Source organism: Oncorhynchus mykiss, chromosome 2 (genome assembly GCF_013265735.2).
Source record: "Oncorhynchus mykiss isolate Arlee chromosome 2, USDA_OmykA_1.1, whole genome shotgun sequence".
Taxonomy (NCBI): domain Eukaryota; kingdom Metazoa; phylum Chordata; class Actinopteri; order Salmoniformes; family Salmonidae; genus Oncorhynchus; species Oncorhynchus mykiss.
Genome location: NC_048566.1, coordinates 31,559,159 through 31,567,527, shown reverse-complemented (window position 1 = coordinate 31,567,527; position 8,369 = coordinate 31,559,159). Strand labels below are relative to the sequence as shown.

Sequence of the window (8,369 nt, the reverse complement as noted above, 5' to 3'; positions counted from 1 at the left end):
GATCATGTTGAGGGAGAGTTTATTGTCCTTGCACCACACGGTCAGGTCTCTGACCTCCTCCCTGTAGGCTCTCATTGTTGTCGGTGATCACTCTGTTGTGTCATCTACAAACTTAATAATGGTGTTGGAATAATGCCTGGCTGTGCAGTCATGAGTGAACAGGGAGTCAGGAGGCGACTGAGCATGCACCCCTGAGGGGCCCCTGTGTTGAGGATCAGCGTAGCGGATGTGTTGATACCCATCCTTACCACCTGGGGGTGGCCAGACAGGATGTCCAGGATCCAGTTGCAGAGGGAGTAGTGTTAGCCCAGGATCCTTAGCTTAGTGATGAGCTTTGAGGGTACTGAATAGCATTCTCACATAGGTGTTCCGTATGTCCAGGTGAGTGAGGGCAGTGTGGAGTGCAATAGAGATTGCATCATCTGTGGATCTGTTGGTGCAGTATGCAAATTGGAGTGGGTCTACGGTTTCTGGGATAATGGTGTTGATGTGAGCCATGACCAGCCTTTCAAAGCACTTCATGGCTACAGATGTGAGTGCTACGGGTCGGTAGTCATTTAGGCAGGTTACCTTAGTGTTTTTGGGCACAGGGACTATGGTGGTCTGCTTGAAACATGTTGGTATTACACACTCAGACAGGGAGAGGTTGACTGGTGCTTCCTGCTTTAATTTTTTGCTTGCTAACAGGAATCAAGAGGATAGAGTTATGGTAAGATGGAGGCCGAGGGAGAGCTTTGTACGAGTCTCTGTGTGTTGATTGAAGGTTGTCTAGATTTTCTTCCCTCTGGTTGCGCATTTAACATGCTGATAGAAATTAGGTAAATTAGGTAAAACTAATTTAAGTTTCCCTGCATTAAAGTCCCCGGCCACTAGGAGTGCTGCCTCTGGATGAGTGTTTTCCTGTTTGCTTATGGCGGAATACAGCTCATTGAGTGCAGTTTTAGTGCCAGCCTTGGTCTGTGGTGGTATGTACGAAAAATACAGATTGTGTGGTCTACAGCTTATCATGAGATACTCTACCTCAGGCGAGCAAAACCCTGAGACTTCCTTAGATATCGTGCCCCAGCTATTGTTTACAAATATGCATAGGCCCTCGCCCCGTGTCTTACCAGAGGCTGCTGTTCTGTCCTGCCGATGGAGTGTATAACCCGCAAGCTTGTATGATCTTAATGTCGTCGTTCAGCCACGACTCGGTAAAACATAAGATATTACAGTTTTTAATGTCCCGTTGTTAGGATATACGTGCTTTCAGTTCGTCCCATTTATTTTCCAGTGGTTGAACGTTAGCTAGAAGAACGGAAGGAAAGGGCAGATTAGCCACTCTTCACCTGATCCTCACAAGGCATCCTGATCTCTTTCCGCGAAACCTACGTTTCTTTTTCCAGCGAATCACAGGGATCTAGGCCTGGTCGGTTGTCTGTAGCATTTCCCTCACGTCCGACTTATTGAAGAAAAACTCCTAGTTCAATTTGAAGTGAGTAATCCCAGTTCTGATGTCCTGAAGCACGATTGGTTAAGAGCCAATAAGACGGCAGCCCTACCCTTCAGCTCCATCTTTTTTTTTATCTCTGTCCCTCCTCCCTTTCCATTTCTCTCCTTCTCTTTCTTACTCTCTGAGTCTCTCTCTCTCACACACTCGCAGTATAGTCGTGTCCCTCTCCTGTCAGTGTAGGGAGAGAGAGAGAGTGGATTCCAATGAGGTTCCTATAAATAAGAGGACAAGATGATCCTGCTCCAGGGTTACACTACCACACACCACCACCAGGGAGCAGCACAGCCTGTGGAATCGGCTCCTACACACCACCGTACACACTTGTCATCTGAGTTAGTGTATTCATCTGAAATTATATATATATTGTAGGACCTTGCTGAAAATGTGAGCACCCATAATAGTTCCTGACCATGGAATGACTGTAGGCGCTGTAATAGCGGTGTTGTAGTAATACCGCCCTAATGGCTAGGCTGGGTTTGGGTCAGAATCGGGCCACACACACTCACAAACAGCGTAGGCCATTCTAAGCAGCACCTGGCCCACACTCCACCCAGAACCCAGGCCCACACTCCACCCAGAACCCAGGCCCAAAGAACCACTGCACTGCTCTGCTCTGTCCTGCCAGCCTCTGTGCTTTGTCCTTGGGCTCAACCTGTGTAACAGCATGTTCTATTAATGCTATTAGTAGGGCTGGTTTCCTCTGTATGTCTCTGCTAAGGGTAGACGTGCTGGAATAATGTTTAATAGAGCTAGAAGAGCGTTTTTTAATATATTTAGTATGGGCGTAGACAAACTCACAAGCGTGAGAGAAGACACACACATACATGCACACACACCATACGTGTGATACACTCACACACACAGGGCGAGGTAATTGTGTTAGTGGCCTTGTCCTTCAGTGTTTTACTAACCTCCCACCCTGAGCCCAGTTCACCAAAGGGGGATGACCAGAATAGCTGGTGAAGCACACACCCACACGTGTTTATTATTGTGTATGTGTGTATCTGCTCTGCAGGTGGTACTCCCTGACCCCTCGTTGATGTGTGTGATTTTTAATAGCGTGTAGAGGCCTAATTATAGTTCTCTGCTCTCACAGCCACTCTGTGTTATGGCTCTTTGTGTGTGAGTGTGTACTCAGCCATCTCAGATTTTCTCTGCCATAAAACTCAGTGGGCCATTCCAAGCACTCCACACACAAACGCAGACCTAAAGCTGTGTAAGGCTGCTGTGAACAGGCCTGCTCAGGTCGAGAGGTGTTAATGGACATATCAGATTCAGCAGGAGACAAATGAGCAGAGCAGCTAACCCACCACTACAACACAACATAGCAGAGCAGCTAACCTACTACTACAACATAGCAGAGCAGCTAACCCACTACTAAAACATAGCAGAGCAGCTAACCCACTACTATAACACAACATAGCAGAACAGCTAACCCACCACTACAACATAGCAGAGCAGCTAACCCACTACTACAACACAACATAGCAGAGCAGCTAACCCACGACTACACCATAGCAGAGCAGCTAACCCACTACTACAACATAGCAGAGCAGAGCAGCTAACCCACTACTACACCATAGCAGAGCAGCTAACCCACGACTACACCATAGCAGAGCAGCTAACCCACTACTACAACATAGCAGAGCAGCTAACCCACTACTACAACACAACATAGCAGAGCAGCTAACCCACTACTACACCATAGCAGAGCAGCTAACCCACTACTACAACATAGCAGAGCAGCTAACCCACTACTACAACATAGCAGAGCAGCTAACCCACCACTACAACATAGCAGAGCAGCTAACCCACTACTACACCATAGCAGAGCAGCTAACCCACTACTGCAACATAGCAGAGCAGCTGACCCACTACTGCAACATAGCAGAGCAGCTAACCCACTACTACACCATAGCAGAGCAGCTAACCCACTACTACAACATAGCAGAGTAGCTGACCCACTACTACAACATAGCAGAGCAGCTAACCCACTACTATAACACAGCAGAGCAGCTAACCCACCACCACAACATAGCAGAGCAGCTAACCCACTACTACAACATAGCAGAGCAGCTAACCCACTACTACAACACAACATAGCAGAGCAGCTAACCCACTACTACAACACAGCACAGCAGAGCAGCTAACCCACCACCACAACATAGCAGAGCAGCTAACCCACTACTACAACATAGCAGAGCAGCTAACCCACTACTACAACACAACATAGCAGAGCAGCTAACCCACTACTACAACACAGCATAGCAGAGCAGCTAACTCACCACTACAACATAGCAGAGCAGCTAACCCACTACTACAACACAACATAGCAGAGCAGCTAACTCACCACTACAACATAGCAGAGCAGCTTACCCACTACTACAACATAGCAGAGCAGCTAACCCACTACTACAACATAGCAGAGCAGCTAACCCACTACTACAACATAGCAGAGCAGCTAACCCACTACTACAACACAACTTAGCCGAGCAGTTAACCCACTACTACAACATAGCAGAGCAGCTAACCCACTACTACAACATAGCAGAGCAGCTAACCCACTACTACAACATAGCAGAGCAGCTAACCCACCACCACAACATAGCAGAGCAGCTAACACACCACTACAACATAGCAGAGCAGTTAACACACTACTACAACATAGCAGAGCAGCTAACACACTACTACAACATAGCAGAGCAGCTAACACACTACTACAACATAGCAGAGCAGCTAACCCACCACCACAACATAGCAGAGCAGCTAACCCACTACTACAACATAGCAGAGCAGCTAACCCACTACTACAACATAGCAGAGCAGCTAACACACCACTACAACATAGCAGAGCAGCTAACACACCACTACAACATAGCAGAGCAGCTAACCCACCACCACAACATAGCAGAGCAGCTAACCCACCACTACAACATAGCAGAGCAGCTAACCCACCACTACAACATAGCAGAGCAGCTAACCCACCATTACAACATAGCAGAGCAGCTAACCCACTACTACAACACAACATCGCAGAGCAGCTAGCCCACTACTACAACATAGCAGAGCAGCTAACCCACCACTACAACACAACATCGCAGAGCAGCTAACCCACTACTATAACACAACATAGCAGAGCAGCTAACTCACCACTACGACATAGCAGAGCAGCTAACCCACTACTACAACACAACATAGCAGAGCAGCTAACCCACTACTATAACACAACATAGCAGAGCAGCTAACCCACTACTACCACACAACATAGCAGAGCAGCTAACCCACTACTACAACATAGCAGAGCAGCTAATCCACCACCACAACATAGCGGAGCCGCCCCAACAAGTCAAGCAGAACTGTAGGCTGCATAAATTTTTCTATCATCGCTCATGCACTCGCCACACACACACTCTTTGTGATTCTATGTGTTAGGTCTCATTCACACTAGCTCATTCACCAACATACCTGACCATAGTACTCTGCCCTTACATTTGGCAAGATGGTGCCAAACTCTCCCATCCATTTAGGATTGAGGCCTTCAGATTTCTTATAGCTTATCAAAAATAATGAATGAATGCAAACCAAAGTGCACTTTTCGATGTGCATTTGTCAGGAGTGTACTCTATTTGAATCACTCTGCAACTAGTAACGGCAAAATAGGTCCCGGTTCCTCTTCCTCCACCTTCCCATTGGCACTGCTTGCTGTTGTCTTTGGACATGTTCATCCCTTCATTCTTTTCTCAAGAGAGCGAGAGAGAAAAATACTTTCTCCCTGACAGAGCAAATAGTCTCCTGTCGTTTCCAGCTCCATAAACATCAGGGCTTAGCAGGTTCTGATTTCTCTTCAGGTAATTATCTGATTCTTAGCAGCTTTTCCTTCTCCCTCCCGAGGGGCCAGGTGACTGAGCGTGTGTGAGATGTCTGTAGCTACTATAGCCAGTTCCAGCTTTTTACTGGAAATCAGATTGTATTAATGCCATACTGCTAGACTACTGTAGACTGACTCCAGATCAGTGTCATGATACTGCTATTAATAAAGCCATTGTTTGAGAACGTTAAAGCATGATGCTAGCTAACTGGCGTACCTGAATAATGGTTTGTGGCACAAACTTTAGTTGTCATAACACAGATGGATGTCTGTTATGACAGTGGAGCTTCTGACAGAGGGTCCAGCTGAAGTGTTTCTGAAGTGTTACCACTGAGAACATTGTGTTTGTCTAAACTGAAGTGTTACCACTGAGAACATTGTGTGTCTAAACTGAAGTGTTACCACTGAGAACATTGTGTGTGTCTAAACTGAAGTGTTACCACTGAGAACATTGTGTTTGTCTAAACTGAAGTGTTACCACTGAGAACATTGTGTTTGTCTAAACTGAAGTGTTACCACTGAGAACATTGTGTTTGTCTAAACTGAAGTGTTACCACTGAGAACATTGTGTTTGTCTAAACTGAAGTGTTACCACTGAGAACATTGTGTTTGTCTAAACTGAAGTGTTACCACTGAGAACATTGTGTTTGTCTAAACTGAAGTGTTACCACTGAGAACATTGTGTTTGTCTAAACTGAAGTGTTACCACTGAGAACATTGTGTTTGTCTAAACTGAAGTGTTACCACTGAGAACATTGTGTTTGTCTAAACTGAAGTGTTACCACTGAGAACATTGTGTTTGTCTAAACTGAAGTGTTACCACTGAGAACATGGTGTTTGTCTAAACTGAAGTGTTACCACTGAGAACATTGTGTTTGTCTAAACTGAAGTGTTACCACTGAGAACATTGTGTGTCTAAACTGAAGTGTTACCACTGAGAACATTGTGTTTGTCTAAACTGAAGTGTTACCACTGAGAACATTGTGTTTGTCTAAACTGAAGTGTTACCACTGAGAACATTGTGTGTCTAAACTGAAGTGTTACCACTGAGAACATTGTGTGTCTAAACTGAAGTGTTACCACTGAGAACATTGTGTTTGTCTAAACTGAAGTGTTACCACTGAGAACATTGTGTGTCTAAACTGAAGTGTTACCACTGAGAACATTGTGTGTCTAAACTGAAGTGTTACCACTGAGAACATTGTGTGTCTAAACTGAAGTGTTACCACTGAGAACATTGTTTGTCTAAACTGAAGTGTTACCACTGAGAACATTGTTTGTCTAAACTGAAGTGTTACCACTGAGAACATTGTGTTTGTCTAAACTGAAGTGTTACCACTGAGAACATTGTGTGTCTAAACTGAAGTGTTACCACTGAGAACATTGTGTGTGTCTAAACTGAAGTGTTACCACTGAGAACATTGTGTGTGTCTAAACTGAAGTGTTACCACTGAGAACATCGTGTTTGTCTAAACTGAAGTGTTACCACTGAGAACATTGTGTTTGTCTAAACTGAAGTGTTACCACTGAGAACATTGTGTTTGTCTAAACTGAAGTGTTACCACTGAGAACATTGTGTTTGTCTAAACTGAAGTGTTACCACTGAGAACATTGTGTTTGTCTAAACTGAAGTGTTACCACTGAGAACATTGTGTTTGTCTAAACTGAAGTGTTACCACTGAGAACATTGTGTTTGTCTAAACTGAAGTGTTACCACTGAGAAGGATTCTGAGCAGCATAGCAAAACTGCAGGGAAGAGACTGACGGTGAGAAGAGAAGTTTGTGTGTGTGTAACCCTGTGTGTGTGTTTCCCCCCCAGGCTGACTGGACCCTGGTCCCGGGGGAGCAGGCCTTGGACCTCAAGTGTCCCCTCCTCTCCGTCCTCGTCCTCCATCTTTGTTTGCGGCGAGAGGAATCTATACTTTCTCAAAGACAACAGACATATCCTCTTCATGAAGAAACTGGAGTACAACACCAGCTGCTTCCTCCCCTACTCCACAGGTAATGGTAGAGCCCTATTGCTTCCTCCCCTGTCCCTCAGGTAATGGTACAGCCCTAGTGCTTCCTCCCCTGTCCCTCAGGTAATGGTAGAGCCCTAGTGCTTCCTCCCCTACTCCTCAGGTAATGGTAGAGCCCTAGTGCTTCCTCCCCTGTCCCTCAGGTAATGGTACAGCCCTAGCTGCTTCCTCACATAACATACTGTTTTACTGCTTGATATCATTAGCTTATTTACTGCTTGATATCAGACACATTATTTGTAGGGCATATTGTATGACATAGCAGATATCCATCCTCCATATAATTGATGAATATTATTGCTGACTCTCCTATCCAGTCTTTGTTTTAGGTCTGCCATGTGGATACTGGTCTAACAAATATTTCTAGTGGTGATAAGACGTTCCCCATGCCTGTCCAGTGTGCGTGTCGGTAGCAGAATGAGTGTTTGTCTGTGAGCTCAGGTTCATCTGATAGGGAGTCTCGGCTCCTGGGTTGGGTTTAATGAGGGACTGGAGTACAGCTCTACACAGTGCATCTGTCTGTCTTGACTGACTCCCAACATACCACTCCAACCAGAGGAAGTAGGAAATGTCACAGAGCAAGGCACGCTCTAATCGGATCCATATTTAGCATATGTAGCACCTCGAACATGCAACACACAGCACCGTCACCTGCATAAGCACACGCACATGCACACACACAGCATGTTCTACTGGCGGAATGCCCTGTGGATCAGGGGTCTGCGTGTTCCATGTTAATCCCACTATCGCAGGGCCCACTAATGGGTTCCAGCCAACACACCTCTCTCCAGCTGAGCTCAATTACAGGTAACTGCCAAAATAAAGGAAACACTAACATAAGTGTATTAGTAGGGCGTTGGGGCCACCATGAGCCGAACAGAACCGCTTGAATGCACCTTGGTATAGATTCTACAAGTGTCTGGAAATCTGTTGGAGGGATGCGACACCATTCTTCCACAAGACATTCCATCATTTGGTGTTTTGTTGATGG

The 8,369-nt window shown here is 45.7% G+C and overlaps 1 pseudogene; it reads left to right on the top strand.

Moving 5' to 3' along the window:
* The first annotated feature begins 373 nt into the window (after window positions 1-373).
* LOC118936732 overlaps window positions 374-8,369 on the top strand; it is a 92,261-nt pseudogene continuing 84,265 nt past the window's right edge.